This window comes from Natator depressus, chromosome 17 (genome assembly GCF_965152275.1).
Source record: "Natator depressus isolate rNatDep1 chromosome 17, rNatDep2.hap1, whole genome shotgun sequence".
Taxonomy (NCBI): domain Eukaryota; kingdom Metazoa; phylum Chordata; order Testudines; family Cheloniidae; genus Natator; species Natator depressus.
This window is the reverse complement of record NC_134250.1, coordinates 2,100,213-2,124,915: the sequence shown is the minus strand read 5'-3', so window position 1 is coordinate 2,124,915 and position 24,703 is coordinate 2,100,213. Positions and strand designations below refer to the sequence as shown.

Below are 24,703 nucleotides of genomic sequence, written 5' to 3'. Positions count from 1 at the left end.
CCAGTGTTAGTGGTGGGGGAGCTTTATGTTTCCCTTGGAAGGCCCTGCTGGGTCTATTATTCTGTTCCTTGATTTTTCTCCAGAAAGCGGAAATCTCTCCCTTTTCTAGAGGGAAGAAGCCGCAGGCAGTCTGCAGTGGCAGTCCTGATGTATTTTCCTAAATACAGGGGTGTGTGGCAGTCAGTTTAGGACACTCCCACATCTCCTAGGTAAAAAAAGTGCATGGCCTAGGGGAGTGAGTCGCTGTCTTGGGATGGTGGCGATGTTCTGGAGGAAGAGGAGGTGGAATTTAGTGACTGCGTGTGAGGAGCGAAGGGGAGAGTGGAGTCGGGGAGGAGGCGCTGGCAGGATGATGGCACTCCCAGCTGGGATGAGGAACTGGGGGTTTGGGTATTCAGGAGGAGATGTCAGGTGCATGGGACTGAACAGTGGGCAGAGCTCAGGGGTGGGTGGGAGCTGTCAGTGCAGGGCTGGGAGTTGGAGCCGTGAGAGTGGATGAGGCTTAGCACTGAGTCCTAAGGGACCTGGCAGCAGGGGTTTGGGGCTTCCTTCACTCTGTGGGCTCTTCCGAGTGCACTCAGCAACAGAATGTCTTCAGCACACGGAGCATTGTCTCTGCCTTCGGGAGACAGCTTGTTAGCAGCAGGGTTGTTTGCTGATGCTGCTTTCCCTGTGACACACACAATCTGCACATGAAAGTGCAGGACAGCTGAAAGATGCCATGCGTGAGGCAGGGAGTGGGTTCCCTAACGGTGGAAATATCCACATGCAGTGAGCTCTGGGGGCTGCCGAACACTTCTGCAGAGAAAACCTGACGCTAATGAATTATGGCCTAGTTAGTTACCAAAGCATGCACCCCGATCCATTCACTAATGCTCACAAGGCACAGAGACCCTCACACAGGGGGTGCCATACAAGTGCAAGGGTTAGCAGTATGGTTACCCATAGAATAGCTCAATAAGAGAGGCAGGGTGGCCCAGTGGTTAGGGTGCTGGCCTGGGACTTGGGAATTCTGGGTTCAGTTCCCTCCTCCCTAGGTGACCTTGGGCAAGTCTGTCTCTTCCTCTCTGTGCCTCAGTTCCCCATGTGGGGTTAATAGCACTCCCTTACTCAGGGGGTGCTGGGAGGATAGATGGGCGCTATGTAAGAATAGACAAGATATATACAAGCCTGTGCTAATTATTGGCTTTCCATAGCTAGGGGTACAGAATTGCTGAGTTTAATGGCACAAAAGGAAGAGGGGGGGAACAGCTGAGAGCATCACTATCTGCCTGGTGTGCTCTGCTCCACATGAGCAGTGTCCCACGCCCTCCCTCCTGCTCATCCTGCTTGCTCGCATGGGGGGGGTGGAGGGTGGAAGCAGATGCACCACTCCTGTCCTCTGCTGTGCTCCAGACATTGCGGGGTTCCATGTGGGACTTGCCCTGCCTGGATGTAGCCTTGAGGGGAGTTGCGGTAAAGAGGTGCCTTTAAATCTGGGTGCTGAGGGGTTTCTGGCCTAAAGAAGATGTTGCAGCTCTTCCCCGTAGACAGTGCTGTGAATGTTATAATCCTCTGTAAGCCAAAGTCATTGGGATCAAGAGCAGGTGACTCCCAGAGCAGTACATGGTCACGGGTTCCTGCATGAGAGCTGTGTGTTGAGGCTGTGCCTCACTAAGTGTGTTGGCAGCTAGGACACCTTACAGGAATGAAACCGTCGGGGTAGGGAGGTTGGATTACCTTCTCGCACTAAGGAACCCTGGTCTGTCTTTGCTGCTTTGGAGAAAGACACCATGCTGGGAAGAGGATTTTGCCTCCCGCATGGAGAGCGAGTGGATCTTGTGAAATCAGGGTGAAGCCCTGATCACCAAACGCCGCTGGCTTGTTGCATTCCCTCCTGGGGCAGGGACGGCTCTGTGATGCTCCTGGGAGAAGCCCCGGAGCGCCGCTCATGTCTGAATGCTCGGCAGGAGCTGTTTAAGGTGCAGACCTGCTGCAGAGAGGTCTGTGCTCTCCCCAAGGCCCTGCTAAGCTGCATGGAATGTTTCTGTTCTTAATTTAAATAAAAATGATCCATTTTTTGGAAACAGGAAATTATATACATATTTTGGCCATTGCTTGAGAAACCTCCCCGCTTTGCACTGGGGAAGCGTGCCTCTGTGTGCGGAGCGGAATACCACGGGCCTTTCCAGCCCCTCAGTTACAATGCTGTTGAAGGGTTATGGTTAACTTGTGGTGCCTTGCATTCATGGCAGCAGCTGGTCAGTTGTGGGGTGTCTGAGAGGTGAGCTGCGTAGGGTTGATCCTGGGCACCTCGCCTGCTCTCTGAGCACACATGGCTGTGTGGCCAGCCCCACCTGGAGCCCGCTTCTTTTTGGTATGAAGTCTTATGTCCCTTCTGGGAAGGGACATGTTGGAGGAGAGAATATTTTACAGACCCTAACAATTGTTCCCTCAGATACTTGTGGTTTCTGAGAGATGCCATAATACCAGGCAGGGCCTGCCCCCACACGGCCGTATTGGGTGTGTTCATTTCATGCTGTAAATCGAGGCCCCCCAGCGCTGAGGCTGCCTCCTTTGGGAAAGGCCCCGGGGACGGGAGCTTGCACCCCAGTGCTGTTCCGGCGTTGCAGGTTGCTCCTGAGGTTTCCTAGCTCTGTAAAGCGGGGTGTTGCTCAGGTTGAGCATGGTACCAATGGCTCTTCTAGTCCAGCTGAGCCGTAGAGCCGCCAATGCCGGGCACCTAGGGCTCAAAGGGATGAGGTGGGACTTTGAACGTTTGGGGTATCTGCCACGGCTCAGCTACAGTCCCACCTGACCCTTCTCCCTGGCCACAAACGGAGTCTTCAGAGGGTTGTGAAATCTGGGCAACTGTCTTGTTGTGATGAGCTGGATTCAACCTCTTTACGGACTGGGTTCACACCTCATTGAAATGGACACATGAACAGCCCTTCACTGAACATAGTTATGGGGTGCTTGAGGGGCCACACGGGAACTGTCTACACAGCACCGGATTGACAGGCTTGACTAGCAGGGGTTGCACTAGCGCTCTGAAATGGCTGTGGAGTCAGCACTCTGAAGTTGTGGCTTAGGCAGGAGCTGGGGCTCGGAACCCCCTGGGCAGCTGGAAAGTTCAGCGTCAGACGCCGGAGAAACCCGGGGCGGGGCTTTTGGGTTGAGGCACAGGTTGAACAGAGCACTCTTGGTGCTGTGTCCTGCTGTTTGACCTTCTCTACAGAGAGACGGGACTTTGTACCTTCCTTGTAAATAAGGAAAGCTGTCTCTGAGTAATACCTGATGACCACCAAATCCTGCTCCCAGCTGGAAGTGCCCCTGAGCCCCAGACTCTGACTCGCTGCTTGGGTCAGAAAGTTAATTGTGTTTCACTCACGTTTCCAGGAAGCAGAAGGGTTAAATGTCCTCAGGAGGCCCCTCTGCAGGGGAGCAGGAGCCCCTTACCCCTCCCATGGGAGCCTGTTCCTAGGGACTGCCAGCCTGGCATATGGACTTGAGCAGTTCAGAGAGGCATCTGCTCTCTGGGGGTCATAGGGGAGCACACAGGCTCTGTGGCAACCTCCCCCTCCTCCCCGCCTGCTAGTCTTTTGCCTTCTGATTTATTCTAAAGTGTCACATTGTGGAAGAATTCCCGCACCTCTACCTCCAGCCCTGGGCATGGTGCAACGGAGGAGCTGCCTTGTCCAGCAGGCCCTCAGGCAGCTGGCATCACAGGTGCCAAGAGAGGAGGCATCACAGGGGGTAGGGTTGCACTTCACCCAGCCCCAGGGAGGGGAGCCTGGGGCAGAAGGAAGCTGGAAATTGAATTTAGTTTAAATCTTCCTCCTTGCTGTGTTTATCTTTCTCTCTGCCTTCCTCACGGCCCCTCCCTGGGGTGGGGGAGAGAGCAAGAGGCAGTTCCCTCCCTTGCCCCTCCTGCTGTGAGAAGGGAGTTCAGTCTTGGGGGCCCATTCATTCGCTGCCTTTTCAGCGGAGGTTTCCAGCAGGGAGGCTAGTTAGTGCCGACTGTGGTATTTTGTGCTGTGTCTGTTGGGAACTGGACTGAGAACCCACATGTTGAACAGCCACCCTGGGGAGCAACTTCCAGTCGCTGCTGAGCTGTGGCTAGAGGTGCCCAGCTGCGCTGTCCCTGTGTCCTCCATGCCGTCTGTGTCACGTGGATGGTGCAGGGAGTGATTGGCAGCATCCAGAGCTGCTTTCTAGATTTGTCTCAAACCCTTTGTGCTAGGCTGATTTGTCAGCCTGACTTCCGGGACAGCTGTGTTTACAGTGCTAACGAGAGCAGCTGAAATCAGAGCGACTGGAGGCAGAGCAGGGCATATGTCTGCGTCGCTGGAAGGAACGTGCAGTGCCATTGTGGGAGATGCCCTTTTGGGTGCTGCAATGCAGTGCACCAGGGCCTCTGAGCAGAGAGCCCCCTCATGCCCAAAGTTCACACCTGGCCTCTTCTACCAGGCTGGCTCTGCTCCAAGTTTGTATTTGCAAAAAAAAAAAAAAGGAGTACTTGTGGCACCTTAGAGACTAACCAATTTATTTGAGCATAAGGTTTCGTGAGCTACAGCTCACTTCATCGGATACAGACTAACACGGCTGCTACTCTGAAGTTTGTATTTGTTTGTTTACCATTTAAATTCTTCTGGTAAGTAGCAGGTATACACAGTTCTCTTCTGGCAGGGGCAGAAATATTCCAGAGACACCCCACAGCACTTCAGAGGGACAGCAGATATTCAGTGGTTGCACCAGCAGAGCCCTGCGTGCCCCCACGCATCGCTATCTCTGGAGTCATCTCTCGCTGCACCCTCAGACGTGCGCATGGCGCTTGTGCTCTGCTCAGAGATCAGATCAGCCATCTCCCACTCCAGAAGAAGATTTCTGGGAGTCCCTCTTTTCCTACCTTCTTGGGGTGCACTGCTGAGATTTCCTGTCTCTGGACAGTGAAACGTATCACTGTAGGGTCTGGCGGTACATTAGCTGGCCAAAGGTGCCAAGCTGTGGCTCAGGTACTCTCTCCTTGAGAGCCCACTGACTTCCCTGTCTTCCCGGTGTCAAACGCTGGCCCACCGGCACCACACATCAGCATTAGGCGGGAATGTCTGGTCTGATGTGGCTTGTTGAATGCACAACCCCAGAGCCGAGGCTGTTAGGAGCTAAAAGAAGGGCTGGGGGGAGAGGGGGTTTTTCTGATTACGGTTCTCGCTGCAGACCCCACTTGTAGCCCTTGGCTTGGCCTGTATTGCTCTGTTGAAATAGCGGTTGCAGGAGACACAGGAAATACTCTGGATTTTTCCCTGGCTCCGATTATCCTGAAGACACTTCTTGGGTTTTTTCGTGTTTCTCCGAGAAAAGTTTCTAATTTCTCTCCCTGTTCAGCCACCATTTGAGCTGCCTTGATCCCACGCTGCTGGGTGTAGGGCAGGGGAACCTCGCTGCAGATGGCAGCAAAGGAAGGGGCAGGTGGTGGAGTGACTGCTCCGGTATGTTTTAGGAGCAGCAGGTGAGGAGTGATGGGAGGAGGGGCCTTGTCCTGGTGATAACTGAGCAGGGCTGAACATGGGTCTCCAGAGGAGAGGGGAAAGTCGTGCTCTGTCCCTCCAGGTCAGCTCTTGGGAGCCAGCACAAGATTGTCCCTCCCTGCCCTGGTCATCCCAGCTCTGCCTAGCTGGAAGTGTCCCAAGCCATGGGGTAACGCCAGAGCCTCCCTTAGGCAAATGGTTCTCATAGCTTCTGAGAGAGTCTGCGATGGGTTTTGGATCCCCCCCGTCCCATGTAAGGGAGCAGGCTGGTGGGATGGAGTGGTCCATGCCATTCAGGGCTCTGGGGCAATGATATCCTATAGGCCAGTGACTCATTCCCTAGCCTGCTTCTGGCTGGCCCAGCAGCGCCACCCGCCTCCCAGTAAGCTCTGTGTGCTCCAGCTCCCTAGTGAAACAGAGCCACTTCAAAGCCCCAGCTCCATGCCTAGGCCATGGCTCCTGTGTGCTCCTTGTGACGAAGTGGGACTGTTCTTAATGTTTCCTTGGAATACTGTAGGGGTGCCTCAGTTTCCCCTAGGCAATTCTTAAGTCTCTAGGGGGTGGGATAAAGGGGTGTAATTGTTGCAGAGCAAAGGGCCAGTGTACATAAATGGCTGACGCTCTGTCTCCTGGCAACTGATGGCCTGGGCCCTTCACCCCTGCAAGGTGAGAGCTAAAGGGTTGGAGAACAAAGGAATCCGGTGACCTCTTGGCCCGGGAAAGGGACAAAGCCCAGAGGAGGAGGGGCTGGAGGGGGAGTCAGTTTGGGGCTGGCTGGAGACATGGAGTGAAGGGCAGACGTGGTTGTCTGGCTCACTGCCCCCCAAAATGGACCCAGCTGAGGGGTCCTGTTCTCTGCACCTACAAGCTCTGTTTTAGACCATGTTCCTGTCGTCTAATAAATCTTCTGTTTTCCTGGCTGGCTGAGAGCCCGTCTGACTGCGGAGTTGGGGTGCAGGACCCTCTGTCTTCCCCAGGAGCCTGCCTGGGCGGACTCGCTGTGGGAAGCGCACGGAGGGGCAGAGGATGCTGAATGCTCCGAGGTCAGACCCAGGAAGGTGGAAGCTGTGTGAGCTGTGTGTCCTGCAGACAGTCTGCTCACAGAAAGGAGGCTCCCCCAGAGTCCTGCCTGGTTTCATAGGAAGCAGTTCCAGAGCATCGCCCGGTGTCACGGAGTCCCCGGGCGATGCTCTGGAACTGCTCCCTATGAAGCCAGACAGGACTCTGGGGAAGTCTCCTTTCTGTGAGCAGACTGTCTGCAGGACACACAGCTCACACCTTCCTGGGTCTGACCTCGGAGCATTCAGTATCCTCTGCCCCTCCGTATGCTTCCCACAGCCAGTCCGCCCAGGCAGGGTCCTGGGGAAGCCAGAGGGTCCTGCACCCCAACTCCGCAGTCGGACATGACTCTCAGTGAGCCAGACAACCACATCTGCCCTTCACTCCATGTCTCCAGCCAGCCCCAAACTGAAACTCCCTCCAGCCCCTCCTCCTCTGGGCTTTGTCCCTTTCCCGGGCCAAGAGGTCACCGGATTCCTTTGTTCTCCAACCCTTTAGCTCTCACCTGGCAGGGGGGAAGGGCCCAGGCCATCAGTGGCCAGGAAACAGGGTGTCGGCCATTCTCTGTGTCCAGACCCCTGCACACACCTGCCCTCTAGGGCTCTGCAATGATCATACACCCTTACCCCACCCCCTAGATACTTAAGAACTGCCTAGGGGAAACTGAGGCACCCCCACACTATTCAGAGGAACCATTAAGAACAGTCCCACTTCGTCACACCCGGGGACTCCGTGACGCTCCTACGCCCCACCCAGGAGTGAATAGACTTGTGATAGGTCTTGGGCGTTGGTGGGGCTCGGGTCAGGGCTGGAGCCCTCTGGGCTGGGGGCTTTGGGGTGAGGGGTGGCAGAGTGGTGCTGAGGAAGGGTAGGGAGCTGTCTCCAGCTGCTGGGCGAGGGTGGTCTCTGCTGCAGCGGCTCCTTATGGCTCTGAGGAGGAATGAGAGGAATCTGCTGGTGGAGCAGAAATCCTGGTTGTGAGCAGCCAGGGGCCCAAGGGAGAGGCTGAGCTGCCGAGAGTGGCATTCCGGAGCACGGAACCAGAGCAGCGGGCGGGTGGGGAGGCTCCAGTCTCTTTGCAGCCCTCTGCTTGGTCCCGACGCCCAGCCAGGTTAGAGCCACAACCCTCTGTGGCTAACCCGCCATGACTCGCTGCGTGGGCAGGCTGGGCTGTTGGCCTTCTGAGCCCTGGCAGGGAGGAGAGGTGCCAAAGGCTTGTCCGGTATGTATGCTGGGCTCCTGTATAGCACCTGGGAGGAGGTAAAAGCCTCCCTGTCCCGCTGCATCTCTCTTCGCATCACACAGCTGGGAACGGGGCTGCCCTGCCCTGCCCTGCCCTGCTTGGTTTCTCTCTTCCCCAGACTGTCCCCCTACTCTGCTGCACTTCAGCACTCTTACCATTGTACACATCTCCTTCCCAGCTGCCCTCCACCTAAACCTTGCAGGTGTCCCTTAAACCCCGGCAGCCCCCCCTGCTGCTCCTGTGTCCCCACAGCAGTGAGGGTTGCTCCTATCCTTGTGACACTCCATCTGTGTGGGATTCGCTCCCCTGCGCCCACACTGTCCTTCTGAACATCCTCAGGCCCCTGCCCCACTGCTTCCCCCTCCCCACTCTGCCGGGGCAGCAGGAGGTGCTGCGGCACCAGGGAAGAGTCCGGAACCAACGTGTGGTCCCTAGTGTTGAGGAGAGAGTGCTTCCGCTGCCCCGGCGTGTGCGTCTCCTGTTGCAGCATCTGCAGCATGCTGACTGGCTCTTGCTCTTGGGAATGAATTGCCTCGTATTTGTAGCGAGGACACTGGGTGTGGAGCTCCCTCTGCCTGATGCACTCCCTGGCTTGGAAGCAAAGTGTCTCTGCCATGCCTGCGGGGGAGGAGATTGATCCAGCCATGCTTTGCTTGGCCTGCGCTGTGCTTTGTCACTAGTGGATCGAAGCCCATGTCGTGGTGCCGTTTCTCTAGACCCTTGGATCTGTAATGCAGGGCCACGCGCAGTTAGCTGCACCAACATAGTAGGGGCAGCTTTGCAGGGGCCCCAGGGCTGCTCGTTTACAAAGAATGGAGGAAAATGCAGCCGGCCTCACCTGCCCGAAGGGAGTGTGGCACCAGGGAGAGTCCAAATGCCAGCATGCACTATGCCCAGGCTGCTTGGCGCAAGCTGAGATCCACCGTCACCCCGACCACACCGTGCGAGCCGCTTTTTGCCTCCCACCCTCCGGAGTGTGAAGGAACAGAATGCTTTAATGGGGAGAGATGAAGCTTTGTTCGGGATTGCTGTGGATTTGGCCCTGTGCAGGGCCCCAAGTCGAGTGATGAGACCTGAGTGAGGAGGATGGATCCCGTGCGAGACTCCCTGGAGCTCTGTTTCTGCAGTGCAGAGTTCAGGTGACAGCTTCATCCTGCTCCAATAGGTCAGTCTCATCTGATGAGGGACACCAGGGGCCGCTTTTCCGGGGCCTCTTTCTGCCCTCGGTGCTGCACAGCCCTGGAGAAGCTGGGTGATCAGTCGAGGAACCCTTAAATTGCAGAGCAAACCTCCTCCACGGCCCCACAATAAAGTGGGCTGCACCTGGAGTCTGCCCGGCTGTGTGGGAAGCCCTGGTGGAACATGGCAGGGGAAGGCAGTGTGCATCTGGAGTCGGGCAGGGGGTCCTGCTGTGGGGCTAGAGAGCTGTTGTCCGCACCATTGGCCTGCAAGCTAAACCTCTGAAAAACAGCGGGTCCCAGCAGCTGCCATCCGAAAAACTTCCTGCTTTCTGTCAGCCTGGCCACGGGCCCGTTGAGCTGCCCAGAGCAGGCTGTGGTGTTCTGTGTGGCAGAGACCTCCCCGTCTTTGGGCTGGGCAGTCATTGTCTGTGAACTGTTCTGCTCGCTGCAGAGGGGGTAAACTGTCTCCCTGCAATAGCTGGTGGGATCCCTCAGTGACTGAGCATGGGGAGGATAGACCCACCTCCAGTCTCCTGTGTTCCAGCGGGAGATCAGGGCTCATGGCCTGCAGCCCAAGGGCGTATCTGAGCTCAGCAGAGTCACCAGTGTCATCCGTGCAGATGGGATTGGCACACCAGTCTCAGCTCAGTCTCCCTGCCCCAACTCCCATCGCCCTAGGCACCTCCTGGCTGCAGCCGCCGCCACATTCCTGAGCTGTGCGTCACTTTCCAGCGTTCAGGCCTTGTGAGTCTGCTGCCCCATGCTCTGTGGGCTATAGGGTTTGGACTGCCCTGCTCTCTGGCTGCTCAGTCCTGGCCTTTCTCCTCCCCTTGGCAGAGGGAGGTATAGCCGCAGGCTGGGACATGGAAATGTTTATGTGCAAAAATTCCTGTGCATTGAACGTATCCTGGCTAGCCTAGGGCTCCCCAATGGACACGAAGTGGCCTTGACCTTTCTGCTAATAACTCATCTCAACGTGTGTCCTCCCAGCCCTTTCCGATCTGGGAAACTTCTCCCCTGCCCTGCCCTAGATTCCCACCACCACCTGCCCATGTCGTGGTCACTCTCCCTCCAGCCAAGGAGGCTTGGACCTGGCTTATTCCAGTGCACTGCCTGGGGGTAGGTGTGAGAGATGGTCTGGGGGGCTAGGAGTAGGGAGCCCTAATAGCTGTCAGGCCTGCTGGGCTTCTGGTTGTGACCTTCCCCAGAGCTCAGGGGAGTTCAGATCTGGAGCTGGGTCATGTTTCTCTCTGCCTAGGCCAGAGCCCAGCCTTCACTGCCCTATCGCCTGGCATGCTGGTCACAGTGAAGAGGAAGAGGACACGGGAGGGAATGTTTGTAGCCAGGAGTCCCAGATTTGGGCATCGTCCCATTGCTTGGGCCAGGCCGCTGTTGCATACAGGTCGAGGAGGGTGTCTTTCTCACCAGCTTGGAACAAACTCTCCCGCTGAGCAGAGTACGGGCAAAGGCCGCTCTTTGGAAGGCTCTGGCAAATCCTAGTATTAATATTGGTCAGCAAATGGCAGAGGGCTGGTTTCAGGGTATTCTTCTCCACAGTCGTCTGTGGTTACCCATAATTTGTCCCTTGGGGATGCTGGTCAGCAGCCAACCAGCTGCAGAGATAAATCCTGAGGCAGTTAGGAGAATATGAAACGTCTTTGCACTCTCAGGCCACTGGCTCTGGGAATGTTATGGCCAGCATCATTGGATGGAAAATGACCTAAAGACCTAGGCAAGGGACGAGTTGTGGGGATGAACTGCAGCAGTCAAGCTGATCCCAGGGCCCTGTGCTCCAGTGGTAGTCAGATGCCCTCTGAGCTGGGGCCATAAACCCTTTCTTGCTCCTTAAGGGAATTTGACATCACTCAGATGATGAATCTTTGCCAAAGACCCTCAGAAATTGACTAGGGTATTCTCCAGTCCTGGCGCTTCACACTGCCGCATGGACCATGTCTCCACAGTTCACTGCTGTAGTAAAGCGTCTCATCCTCTAAGGAGGGCAGCAGCCAAGGGTGGGGCAAAACAGGACAGTGTCCTCATAGGGCTGATGAAATCTTGGAACTGCACAGCTCCAAACATTGGCGTTGTCTTCCCCCAGTGCACTGAACTCCAGGACAAGACCCTGCACAGAGCTTGAGCCTGGCTTGTTTCCTTCCATCGCAGCTCTGCTGGAGCTTGGTCCAGTGAGTACTTCCAGCCCAGTGACTGGCCAGTCCTTCCCAGGGGACTTGGCTATGCCGAGAAAATGGCTGAGGCAGTTACTTCCTTGCGGGCATGGATAGATGGCAGGCATGCTTTCTGTAGCATGGGTCTACGTGCTTTGGTGTCCAGTCCTACCCAGGCACAGATGTGCTTGGGGTGGGGAAGGGAAAGAGGGGGAATTGCTTGTATTGCAGATGAATAATTGCCAGGCTGGGCTGGTAGGAAGTGCCAATGATGATGTCCAAGGAAGGAACTGCTTCATCTTGCTTTTAGGTTCCTGTTCTGTTTCCTTTGAGCCGTGGCTGGCTGAGGGGGGAGCCAGGCAGGGAGCTTCCTGAATTTCTGGGGAACAGACAGGCGGAGGCTGCTGAGGTCTCAGGATGAAAAACGATCAAGTAAGAGAGCGATACCTGGGGTAACAAGGAGCTTTGGGCTCTAGATCACGGGCTAGACTCTTGTCAGGGCCGCTGTGGCTAAAAGCCATCACTACCAGGCAGCTCCTTGGGTGGCTAAGTGGAATGAGTTTGGGGATTTCAGCCCAATGGGACAGTTATCCACATAGGAAACCCTGTTCCCCTGGCAAGGTGTGGTGGTGTGCATGTGTCCGAGTGAATTCCAGGGGCTGGGAAGCGGCCTGTCCCCTCCCTCCGCCCCTGCTCGTGACCTGCCGTGTTTTTCCGTCTGTAGCGGCACCTTTGGGGCACAGCATAGTGCAAGCAGGAGAATGCAGCACTGTGGTTGCAGGTGCTTGGCCAGGGCTGCTTGGCTCTGTCAGAGCCCAGTCTGATGCGTGCTGCTGCCAAAGTAATCCCAGGAGGCAGCCTGGGGAATCACGGCTCTCCCGCTGGGGTTGTTCTGCAATACAGCTGGCCCCTCGCAGGGCTGTGCAGACGGGCAGGTAGTTGGATTGACAGGGCAGCTTTTTTTCCCTGTTGGGCTGCAGGTGGTCCTGGTTTATCTCCCTCTCCAGGGGGCAGAGTCTCGGGAACCTGCTGCCCCAGAGCCCTGGGGCTCTCTTCCTGTTTCCCTTTATCTCAGGGAATCTGGCCACAGGAGAGGCACCAGAACAGGGCCTTGCTCTGAGTTCCTTCCTGTGTGTGGGAGCTGATTCCTCTGGTGTGACGAAGTGGGACTGTTCTTAATGTTTCCTCTGAATAGTGTGGGGGTGCCTCAGTTTCTCCTAGGCAGTTCTTAAGTATCTAGGGGGTGGGGTAAGGGCTCTGCAATGATCATACACCCTAGAGGGCAGGTGTGTGCAGGGGTCTGGACACAGAGAATGGCAAACACCCTGTTTCCTGGCAACTGATGGCCTGGCCCTTCCCCCCTGCAAGGTGAGAGCTAAAGGGTTGGAGAACAAAGGAATCCGGTGACCTCCTGGTCTGGGGAAAGGGACAAAGCCCAGAGGAGGAGGGGCTGGAGAGAGTTTCAGTTTGGGGCTGGCTGGAGACATGGAGTGAAGGGCAGACGTGGTTGTCTGGCTCACTGCCCCCCAAAATGGACCCGGCTGAGGGGTCCTGTTCTCTGCACCTACAAGCTCTGTTTTAGACCATGTTCCTGTCGTCTAATAAACCTTCTGTTTTCCTGGCTGGCTGAGAGTCCCATCTGACTGCGGAGTTGGGGTGCAGGACCCTCTGTCTTCCCCAGGAGCCTGCCTGGGCGGACTCGCTGTGGGAAGCGCACGGAGGGGCAGAGGATGCTGAATGCTCCGAGGTCAGACCCAGGAAGGTGGAAGCTGTGTGAGCTGTGTGTCCTGCAGACAGGCTGCTCACAGGAAGGAGACTTCCCTAGAGTCCTGCCTAGCTTCGTAGGGAGCAGTTCCAGAGCATCGCCGGAGGACTCCGTGACATTTGGGCTCTGCACCGGCCCCCTGTGGGATGTGCCGAGCAAGCCAGGTCACAGCTCCCCACCCTGTCCAGGTCAGCAAGTGGGGCTGGCAGACTCCTTGGGTGCTGCCTCGGTGAGGGGATGTGTGGCGGGAGCAGGTAGGTCCCAAAGGGCACCGAGAAGGTGTGTGCTCCATGGGGGGAGGGATAGCCCATCTTCTTCCTCTGCTCGTTGGTACATTGGTGGGCACAGATGAGGGAGTGGGGCGGTGTCCCCAGGACAGGCCCAGATGGGGGAGTTGGTGACTTTCTCCAGGTACGCATGGCTGTACTGGGAGTGTGGGACCCGGCTGAGGGGTCCTGTTCTCTGCACCTACAAGCTCTGTGTTAGACCATGTTCCTGTCATCTAATAAACCTCTATTTTACTGGCTGGCTGAGAGTCCCGTCTGACTGCGGAGTTGGGGTGCAGGACCCTCTGGCTTCCCCAGGACCCCGCCTGGGCGGACTCGCTGTGGGAAGCACACGGAGGGGCAGAGGATGCTGAATGCTCCGAGGTCAGACCCAGGAAGGTGGAAGCTGTGTGAGCTGTGTGTCCTGCAGACAGTCTGCTCACAGATAGGAGACTTTCCCAGAGTCCTGCCTGGCTTCGTAGGGAGCAGTTCCAGAGCATCACCCGGGGACGCCGTGACAGCACTCAGCAGCGCTGCCATGGCCAGGAGGCTTTGGGGGGAGAAATGAGCAGGTGGCTTAGTGCCAGCTGAAGGGCTAGTGTCTGCTCTCCAGCTCGAGGGATCGCTCTGAGCTGTCTCCTCCCCACTCTTGGTGTATCGGTGTGGACTGCAGCTCACCACTGCTGCGGGGCAGCTGCTCCGGAGGGGCAGCTGCTCCTTTCTCGCCTGTTCTTTGTGATGCTGAAGTGAACTCCGTGCAGATCCCCCGTCGGGGCTCCTGGGGCCCGCTGTATTTATCAAGCTCTGGGCACACCTCTTGCACTGGTGGAGAGTGCAAACCATTGTCGTGGGGGATGGAGAAGGCGTGGGTATTGCTCTGAAACTCTCAGCCCTGTCTTTTCACCTCAGCCTGGTGCCCGTGGATCCTGGCCATGGGAAGCCAGTGTGTCCTGGTGAGCCAGGATCTCCCCAGGGCTGCACACTGCCTGCCTGGAAACAGGTCTAACTGGGTGCCAGCTTCTTCTGTCTCCTGGCATCTGAGCAAGCTGGTTCCTTCCCTGGGGAAACAACTGCATTGCTGCGGTCATTGCTGCCAACTGCAGCTGGCCTGTTAACTCCTAGGCTGCCAGTTCCCCCGATGCCATGCTGCAGAGTTCCGTAGAACCAGCCAAACAGAGGCAGGCTGCGTGTGTGGGGCTGGGAGGTGACATACGCGCCCTTCTAAAATCCTCCTTTTGGGGGCTCCAGGCTGCCTCGGATTGAAAAGCCAAAACCCGACTGCAATGTCCTCCAGCCAGCCTCCCAGAGCCGGAGCCTGACTCCACTGCTGGCCATTGCATGGGGGGCCTGGAAGGGGGAGGGCAGGCAGCTCCCTCTGCCATTCCCAGGGAGATGGGCTCTGCCTTTGCAGCTGTCCCGGGCCTGCCCTTGCCCCTTGACAGACCTCCCCTCCGTGAGTGTCTTATTTTTATGGCAGGTATTGAACTTACTGCTGTGCCAGAGGCGAGCAGTCCCTCGCGTTGAACCTGGGCCATGCTGGCTGCAGGGGGGCAGGAACCTGCAGTGTGCTGCCTGAGGGTGTGCGTGAGAGGGGGACTCTCCCCAGGCCCAGCGCAAAGGCAGGTCTCAGCAGCAGGAGTCCAACGAGAATCCTTGGAGCCTCCGTGGGCCCTGCAGAGCTGGGCTGGGCAGTTTGGGATTCTGGCCGCCCATCCTCACCTGGGGGTTGTGCGACGCGCCCCAGGGCATTGCTGCCTGTGGGCTGAGAGTTTGCCCAGGGCTACACCATCTCTTGACCTGTGCCATTTGTGTGCTGTGGTTTGTCCTGTCCCCCTTCTGGCAAACGTTAGAGCAAGTGGGAGGAACCCCCCGATCTCATTCATCTTCCCAGGGCTGTATTCCCGTCTGTTGCCATGGACACGGTTGTACGTTCACTACGGAGCTTTGCAGCAAAAGCTGCTTTACTGTCAACTTGGCTGGTGTGGTTGGGGAGCGAGCCAGCGAGAAAGCCCCGGTTTTGCGGGCCCAGCTCTGGGCTGCAGGCATATTTCTGAACTTGGGGAGTGGGCGCCCCCAGTCCCCGAGGGGCCCTTCCCTCTGAGGGCTGGAGGGGATGCTGCTAAGGCACCATGGACCTGCCCTGATGCTCACTTCTCTGCTTTTCCCCTGTAGGAGGGGGGGGCCAACTGTAACTCCTGGGGTTCTGCAGCATGGCCCGTCCTGCCGTCCCCTCTGCTGCTGAGACGTAAGGATCCCAGCATGACCCTGCGGCCTTGGGGGAGTGCAGGGGAACGTGAGGAGGGTTAAGCAAATGGAGGTGCCTGGTGGGAGAATGCAGCACCATGCCCCTCCTTCACCCTGTTGGTCTCTCTCTGTCCCAGCACCCCAGCGCTGCTCTGGGTTCTGCCCTCCAGCCACCCTGATGCCTGGGGCTGGGGGAGTGCTGGCTGCCTGTGGAACACGCAACTGTCTCGCTGCTTGGTAGACAGGCGGGTTAACCCAGCTACTGCTAATTAGCACTTATTAGGAACAAATGACAATGGAGGCCTGCTGGCTGCGGCAGGGCTGTGTAACTCTGGCCTGGGACACAGGGCAATTCAGTATAGGGCGATTAACTCATGGTTTGCTCTCCCAGCCAGATCGCTCTTCTCACAGGCTTTCTTGTTTCGGGTGTCACGGCCTCAGGCGTTGCGGGCTGCAGGTCTTCATGGACTGGTCACCCCCTCCCCCGGATGTTATGCAGGAGACCTGCTGCCAAGCTCAGGGCTCACTGAGGGCAGAGGGGATACCCTTTCAAAGGCTCTGTGTAATCTGGGGGCATGCCAGCAAATATGGGGCATTGGCAAAGCTGGGTGGGGGCCCAGGACTAGAATGAGAGTGCTGCAGGATTGGGAATGGCCACGGAGATATTGGTGTCTCCTAGAGACAGCCTGACGTGCCTCCTGGGGCAGACAGGAGCGTTCTCTGGGTATTTCCTGATGGCCTCCTGGTTTCTGTAGTGAGAACATGCTGATACATGGCTTTTCCTCCTGGAGGGTCCTGGAGCCCTCTACAAGCTCAGCTTCTGGCCCTGTGTCCTGGGGGTCCTCTGGCCCACTTGGCTGGAATGGGAGTTTCGGCTAAGCGGGCTATGCAGTACTGCATCGGCTGCTGACAGCAGCCACCTCTGAAAGCGGAATGCAGTAGATGTTTAACACTGAGCGTTACAGGGCAGCTCCGAGCAGGACGTGAAGCTGCAGCATGGCGGGATACAATCGCTCCGACGGGGGTTTGGCCAGAGTGCTGGGGGCTGGCACCCCTGTGGGGAAAGGGCCATGGGGTCGTTAGTGACTGAGCTGTCAGGACCTTGCTTTTCTGTGTCAGCACCAGGGTATAGCTGCACAGTTCAACTCCTGGTGGTTTTGTTTTCGCACCAACCTGTGTCCACCCCCACCCTGTCTCCCTGAGGGAAGTGCTCCAGAGCCAGGCTCATGCTCCGCAAGTCATCCGGATGCCTCTGCTTCTCCAGGAGTGGGTGGTGCCCTCGCCATGGCAAATCTGTGCGCCTTGCACAAACCTGTCACGGCTAGCGAAGGGTGCACGCGCAGAGCGCAGCCAGCTGGGAGCGGGAGGCCTGCGCCATCTGCTGGGCACAGTGGGTTCTGAAAGGCTAAGGCAGACTTAAAAAGTCAGGGATTGTTTTTGTGCCTTTGCGTGTGCTGCCCTCCGCATGCTGGCTGTACTCACGGGGGTACTCGCACTCCTGCTGCACCATGTTACTCCCCCCCAAGCCAGATAGATGAGTGCTGCCACCTTCTCTCCCACGCTGGGGACCCTGTGATCCTGGCCCCCTCTCCTTGGCAGGTCCCAAACACCCAGGCTGTCTCCCTGGCAAAGACCATGGGCTTATTGGACTCTCGCCAGGCACCTGTTGGTGAGGAGAGGGTCCTGTCCTACCCCCTAGCACTGAGGTGTGGGGTACTCTTAACATAATTCTTCCAGTTTGCTACCAGCCCTCTGAGGAGAGCAGAACAGAGATGCTCTGGTTGGCTTCTCCCCCTGGATACTGCCTGCTCACGCCGTTTCACTGTGCTCAGGCCATAAATACAAACCAGGCCATTCCGCCGTAGTTTCCATGGCTGGTTCCTGTGCTCTTGGGATTGGATTCAGGGGGGGACAAGAGTTAACGTCCCCCTGTCCTCTCCCACCCCGGGTAAATATTTCACTGCACATGTAAGATGTCAGGGCACTGTTTCTATTCCTATGAGGCTTTGTCAGATGTTTTACCAATGCAGACCAAATGTTGGGCCTGAAATGGGTTTCTCTCTATCAGGTCCTACATATGGACCCCTCCAGATTTAGGCTGGAATATGTACGGGCATCCATTTGGGGAAGGCAGCCAGAGAGCCGCAGACCCTGTGATCTGGCTGGATCTAGAAGCCTTGCTTGCAGGTACCCCAGTGAGCCAGGCTCGGGGACACCAGTGTTTGGCACCTCGAGCCCCAGGAGTATGTGTGAATCCATAAGGTAATGCCATAGTGTGAAAGACACTGGCCTTGCGTGGTGGACTTTCTTCCTTAGTGTGTCTCCCTGGTGGTGACAGGCTCTGATCACTGCCCCCTAGGCTGAGCAGTTAGAGGACCCGGTGGTTAAAATCTAGCTCTGTCACTGGCAGAGCTGCAGCCAGGGGAAGCTTTTTAAGAAGGAACCCAGCGTGGCTGCTTGGAGCAGACTCTTCCCCTGAGGCTGGAGCAGACACACAGAGGGTAATCCCTTCCCTGAGTCGCTGGCTGCCCCTGCTCTCCAGGAGCTCTGGCTGCCAGCAGAGCAAGCAGCCACCTGGGGAGCATGGCTGCATTTCTGCTGCTCCCCCGGCCCTGTTTCCTGCCTGCTGCCCAGAGAGGTTATTTGTGCTCGTGTACACTCCCTATCGCCCAGGCGTTAGTCAGCCAGTGTCGGGCCAGGCTCCTCCCTTTGCTGCTTGCGGAAGAGCTGCAGTTACTTCTTCCGCCTAGCAGCCTCCCATGGCGCAGGGCCTGGAGCAGGGCGCAGCGCTGGTATGGGAACAGTGTGTGGAAACCAGTGGGGCTGCTCCCCCCGAGCCATAGAGGTCTCAGCTCAGGAGGGCTCTGGCCCCTCTCGTGTGGGGGTTGTCTTTCCCGTGTTCATGCAGGCTTTCCTGTAACACGAGCCTGTGTCCCAAGGCTCCCTGGCCACAGCTGCTGTTCTGCAGGGCCAGGTGCAGTGCCCAGTCCTGTTTCCCCTGGGTAGCTGGCAGTGTGGCGGGTGAGGTGCTCGTGGCGGCCGCGCTCCCCTTGGAGGAGGGTTTCCTTCCGCAGAGCTGCGTTAGCAGCCCGGCTGCCAGACGCCCACATCACTTCCTCTCCCTGCAGCGAGGCCCTTACCCCGGTGGTGCAGCTCTTCCCATGTGTGCATTCAAAGGCCAGGCAAAGGCGAGTGGGGAGCGGGGGTGGGGGCTGGCGACAGGGAGCAGGGCAGGCTTGCGCTCTGCCTTGCATTCTTTGGCTATTTTTAGGGTGGCCGTATCAGCCCAGCTGTCCCTGTGCCTCTGGCTGCAGCGCTGGGGAACTGACACTTGGCTTACCTATCGCGTTACGCTCGCTCTCTTTGCAGCGGACGCCCTGCCCGGCTGCCTGCTTGGCCCTCTCCTCTCGGGCGCTGCCAGGGCCCCAGCCCCACCTCGCTGGTAAGGTAGAAGGTTCTCCAGGTAAGGGCTCTTTCCCCTCGCATGAGTGCCTAGAACGGGCCCTGAGCTCAGAGGTGGAGCGCGCTTGGCTCTCAGGGTGCCTGGCGGGTCCAGCAGGCCACCATTGTAAGGCTGGCCTATTTTTAGATGCTGCCCAGGGTGTATTGGAGACATGCTGATGTTTCCCAGTCATTTGCCCTGCCATGGCTCAGTCTAACGGGCATCCAGGCTTTGCAGGTGTCCTTGGGGAAGTCCGCAACATGTGGGCGAGGTGTGATTTCCCTTGTGGCCTGCTGAGAGTGCGGCCGGCTCCTGCCTGCTGCGTGGCAAGTGTGGTCCCCGGAGGAGAGCCCTGGTTAACCGTCCTGGGGACTCTAGATGTTAGCAAGTCTGCGTTAGAGAACCCTGCACAGTGTGTTTGTTAACGCTGGCACCTTAGCAAACCCTTTGGAGCTGGGAGGGCTGCTGGGGCAGCCTCTTGGGCACTTCCCAGTGGCATTGCAGTGCCCCCCAGTGCTCCGGGGAAGGCTCCTATCTGGTCGCGCGGGTGGGAAGGTATGGTCCATTGAGCTTGCTCAGCCTTGGCACTGGCCTGCATTGTACGGAGGGGGTAGCCGGAGATTTCTGCTTCCAGGCCCTGCCCTTGAGATGTGCTGGCTGGCAGATTTATTTCTCCAAGCCCCTTTATTTGTCAGCGGTGCTGCTCTGGAGCAGCTTTCCAGGGCCGGAAAGGGCTCTAGTGCAGTCAGGTGTGGGGAGGAGTCAGACCCCTGGAATATGCTGCCTCTGGTTATGCTTGGAGTTAAAAGGGCTATCTCCTAATCCCTGGGCTGTGAGGATCCAGGCCGAGCCAGACTCTGCTGCTCCTCTGGACAGGGCCTGTGATGGCAATGACTTGGGCTGCCTTGGCACTGCCAGTGCGTGAGGCTGCATTGGCTGGGAGATGAGTACAACTGCTCCCACAGCAGGGATTTCCCTGGCCTGGGGCGTTGCTGTGTGCCCACCACCGTGGTGTGTGGGTGCTGGTGAGTTCGTTCTTGGGCGTCACTGAATTCCTCTCTGGATCTGCAGCGTTGGCTTAAGCTGGGGGTAAGCAGTTCTCTTTTGTCAAGGTCCAAATTTCTTGGTCAAGGTCCAGACTCCAGAGAAAATAATAAGAAATAATAATAATAAAAAAAGTAAATAAAACGATTTTGCAGCCCGTTCAAAAGTGTCTGGAGGTCTGGCTTTGGCCCCCGGTCCACCTACTGACGACCCTGGCTTAAATCTTTGCTTGGTAAAGGACCAGCCTGGAGCCTTTTCCACCCCCTGTCAGGAGCATTCTAGTGCCTGTGTGATCAGTCTTGTTACCAAGCAGACCCATGGAGAACCGTTCGCTCGCTGTGTCCAGGGGAGCTAACCAGAGCAGTCTGAGCACTGGCCCTGCCATAGAATTCTGGCAAAGCAAAGTGGGACAGAATAAATAACCAAGTATAAATAACAGGAGGGGTAGGAGAACCAGAGATCAGTCGAACGCAGGAGGGTAAAAAGCAGCTTAGAGGAGCCAGTTTTCTGTGGAACAAGCTCTGGCATTGTAGAAAGCCTGTCAGCATCTCTGTGGCTTACGCTTTTGTTACCAAGGCGGGTGCATTAGCCGGGACCCCAGCCACACGTGCAGTGTAGGCTGTGCTGAGGGGCAGCAGCAGTACCTGCCTGCATGTAGCCCTGCTGCTGTGGGGCTGTGTGGGAGTTGCTGCTGGCCAGGCCAAGGCTGTGGAGTGGTCCTGCCCAGCACCTTGCAGCACTGGCACAAGGCTCACGGCAGCCACGTGCCAGCCAGGAGCCGGGCCGCAGCCTGCTGGTGTCACTGTCGCCCGCTGTGGCCCTTTCCTCCCTGCTGTCTGGAGTCGGTTGAGTAGTGAAGCTGGCGTATGCTGGTCTTGTGTGAGAGGGAGACCCCCTGGAGAAGTCAGTACTTGGCTGGGGCTGGCTCTGGGGAGAGGCTCTCCTCTGACACGGGGCTGGTCTCATACGGGGACTGTCTGACGGAGCCGGAAGCAGGAAACCAGACAGATGCCTCTGCCTCCAAATTTGTGGTCAGAGTTTCGACAAGTGTATCGAGTTCAAATTCCTGGCAGGGGAGGGGAGGGGAGGCAGCAGCTCACTTCCCCAAAGGGATTCCCTCCCACAGCCCGATCTGAGCCCCGCATACAAGGGTCTGGGCGGATCCTGCCTGCCACTGCCCTCACACAGTCGTTGCACAGGGGCTGGGCGGTCCGCAAGCCACTCATTGCCCTGTTTGGGCTCACCGAAATGCCAGTGAGTGGTGGTTGGCAGCCAGCAGCACTGACACGCAGTCAGCATCTCAGAATAAATGGTGAGTGCCATGGTAGGGGCCGGCTGGGGAAGGGAGGGATGCCCAGTGGGACAAGGTCCCTCCTCCTCAGAGTTTGCTAGCTCATGCCACAGGCTGGCTCACAGGGCTGCGGGGCATCTGTCATTGCTAGTCACCAGTCCAGATCCAGCAGTGACCAAAGGATATCGTCATTTGATGTCAGCTGCCCCCGGTGGGTCCCTTAGTGGGCCAAGTGCCCATGTCACCAAAGCGTCCAGGCAAGCTTATTGTAATGACCCCTTGTAGCTCTTCTCGGCAGAGGGGCGGGCAGGGACCGGTCCCCTCACTCCAGAAGCTTTGCTGCAGGGCAGGGCTGAGGCATGCTGGGGTGGGGTGGGGGGAGCTTGTCCTGCTGCTGTGCCTGTTTTCTGGCTGCACATCTCCAGAGCCGTCTGGCAGCCTCCCCAGCGCTATGTTCCCCTGGAGAGGGGAACCTGCTGGGCTTGCTGGGGAGGTGCAGAGCAGCCTGAGGCAGGGCCGGGGGGGCCGTTGTTGCTGTGGGGCCTTTCCGTTCACCCTGGCTGAGAATGAGCGAGAGTGCCTGTGAAATGCACTTTCCATGGGGATTTCAGTGCTACGTCAGCCCCGGCCCCGGAGAGCTTCGGCTGGGAAAGGCTCCCCCTGCAGGGAGCTGGGGCAGGGTGGCATTTGGGTTTGAATGTATTTAAACCTCCCTCCCTGCCCACTCCCTGTTGAGCCCCCAAGTCACTCACAGACTAGCAGGGCGAGAGCCCTGTTCTGTTTCTCTGGGTCACAGTGGCCAGAGCGCAGCTCAGACAGGATCCTGTGGGGCTCACTGGATTTGTTGGGGGGCGCGATCTCCAGGACCTTCCTGTCTGCCTGCCCTCCCATGTCATGGGCAGGAGGGCGACTGTGTATCTCACAAGGGGTGCTGGAGGCAAGGCTGTTCTCTGAATCCACCGGGGGTAGCCAAGTGTAGCACGCTCCTGGGGGAGGGGCGAAGGCATCGCTGCCCAGCAGCATGCCCTCTGCTCTGCCTAGCTCTCTCTCTCTCTCTCTCGAGTGGCTTGAGGCTTGAGGAGAGGGTATGGAACGACCGGAAAGCTTAATAAATCTGCTCGGTTTGTGCTTTTAAAGGGGGGTGTGGGCAGCCTGCTGCTGCTAGAGGGTCCCTGGGGGCCTGAGTGCACGAGCTCGGAGCTCTGGCAGCTCAGCCGAAGGGATGGGTGGGTGATGAAATCCATTCTCCAGGGCGGGCTTGGGGCACTGGCGTTAAACAGGAGTTAACAGAGAGAGCAAACCCTTCAAAAGGGTAAACCTTTGAAAGTTCCTTTCCCTCGTGGTGGCTGGAGTGTCCCCCTTTCCTCTCGCTAGTTCTGCACTTCTCCCAGGCTAGACAAGATCGGAACACCTACGGGACAAGCCAGCACCTCGCCCGTCCCCCAGGCCTCCCAGAGAGCTGATTTCTGTAACGCCTGGCTCTAGCTGACTGGTGCTGTGATGGTGGGCGTCCAAGGACAGTTAGTGCCAATGGAGGCTGTGACAGTTGCCAGGAGGCCGCTGTTTTCGGCTCACCAGGTTTCTGCTGGTGGAGAACTGCGGAGCTGTCACTTGTGCGCTCCCGCCATCCTGGGCTCCAGGCCTCGCTCAGCGCTCTAACAATTCCACCACATGCAAGTCCTTGCGCATCCCTACTGGAGCCCAGCACCTCCCATGTCTTCATCCATCAGGCAGGCTGGCTGAGCCTTTCAGGCTTCCATCCGCACCTGCAGTGCAGGGAGGAGGGAGTGTTGACCTGGGAATGTGGCAGGGGAGTTTCACTGGGGATGGGAGACCTGAGAGCCGGGAGGGGGAGGTAACACCTCTGCCTGGGAAGGTGGACAAAGGCTGCAGGAGAGAGCCTGCTGGGGGGGTTTAGTTTCAGTTTGGTGCTGGGTGGTGGAACGCAGGGAACCCCAGGGCTGGGGTCTAAGCTCCCTGCTCCCCCAGAAGGACTTGACTGAGGGGTCCTGGTTGTACCCACAAGCTCTGTTTTAGACTGTGTTCCTATTGTCCAATAAACGTTCCATTTTACTGGCTGGCTGAGAGTCACAGTGAATCCCAGGAAGAGGGGTGCAGGCCCCTGGACTCCCCCACACTCTGTGACAATTGGTGGCAGAGGTGGGATCTACTGCACCCCGTGAATGGCGCTTCCTGCAGTAAGTGACTGGGGAACAGTAAAACGAAGGGGGATTGACGGGGACCAGGCGTGCTGAAGATTCAGAGAGAGACGGTTTCAGGGGGCGGTTAACCCCTGGGAGTGTGTGACCAGAGAGAAGGACTTTCGCAGTAACAGGGTCCCCCGGGGGGGATTGCAGCGAGTGGTCCCAGGGGCGGAGGAGTCTGCAGCTCGACCCTGGCAAAGAGTTGGTGACCTCAAGAAGGACTGGCACACTAGGGGCTTTTCCTGGAAACCGTGGAAAGCTGCCCGGCCTGAGAGTGGCCAGCAGGGAGATGTACGCTAAACGCCTTAAGAGCGACCTGGTGGAGCTGTGCAGGCAGAGGGGGCTGCGCGTCGGGAGGTCCACCAAGGAACAGCTGATTGCCCAGCTGGAGGAGAGGGATCGCTTGGATGACCCGATCCCTGTCCCTGAGGGAAGCCGCCCGGCGGACGCAGCGTGGGACTGGTGCCTGACTGGGCTGGGAGGGGTCAGACTGCTGCTGAGGACATCCCGAGACCCTTCCTACCTATGCCTCGGGGAGGGGTTGGGGGAAGCCCAGCGAATACCGAGGGCACCCTGACCCTGGCAGCCAGCAGGGGATCCTCCCAGCGGAGCTCCCCATCCCTGGAGCGGAGGCGGCTGGAATGGGAGAGGGAGATGAAAATGAGGGGAGCTGGAGGATCATGAAAAGCAGTGTCAGCATGAGGAGAAGTTGCGGCAAAGTGAGCTGGAGGAGGAGGAGAAGCAATGTCCGCATGAACTGGAGCTGGCCAGGCTGAGGAGCAGTGGGGCCCCGGCTGTGGTGAGTGAGGGGGGACCCAAGACTGCAAGGAGCTTTGATAAGTGCTTCCTAGCCCAGCATAAGGAGGGGGAGGACACAGATAGCTTCCTGACGGCCTTTGAGAATGCCTGCGAGATGCACAGGGTTGACCCTGCAGACAGGCTCCAGTTTCTCACTCCCTTACTGGACCCCAAAGCCGTGGAGGTGTACAGCTGAATGACAGGGGCGGAGGCAGGGGACTATGAACTGTTCAAACAGGCCCTGCTCCGTGAGTTTGGGCTGACCCCCGAGATGTACCGGAGAAGGTTCCGGAGTCAGCGTAAAACGCCTGAGGTCACATACCTACAACTGGTCAACCGAATGCAGGGATATGCCTACAAGTGGACAGCTGGGACCCAAGCTAAAGAGGACCTGCTGGACCTAATCGTACTGGAGCAACTGTATGAACAGTGCCCTTCCGACCTGAGGCTGTGGTTGGTGGACAAAAAGGTAGAGAACCCCCAGCACGCAGGGC

At 57.7% G+C, this 24,703-nt stretch overlaps 1 protein-coding gene across 12 annotated transcripts in view; it reads left to right on the top strand.

Annotated features, from left to right (window-relative positions):
• Positions 1-24,703, top strand: part of MYO18A (myosin XVIIIA) — a 144,026-nt gene that overhangs the window by 27,524 nt on the left and 91,799 nt on the right. The window contains exon 1 of one of the 12 annotated variants that reach the window (XM_074974714.1): positions 18,832-18,893. The exons of the other annotated variants lie outside the window; for them this stretch is intronic. The gene's annotated coding sequence lies outside the window, so the exon portion shown is untranslated. Of the gene's footprint in view, positions 1-18,831; positions 18,894-24,703 lie in introns of those variants that run through there. 12 annotated transcript variants of the gene reach the window in all.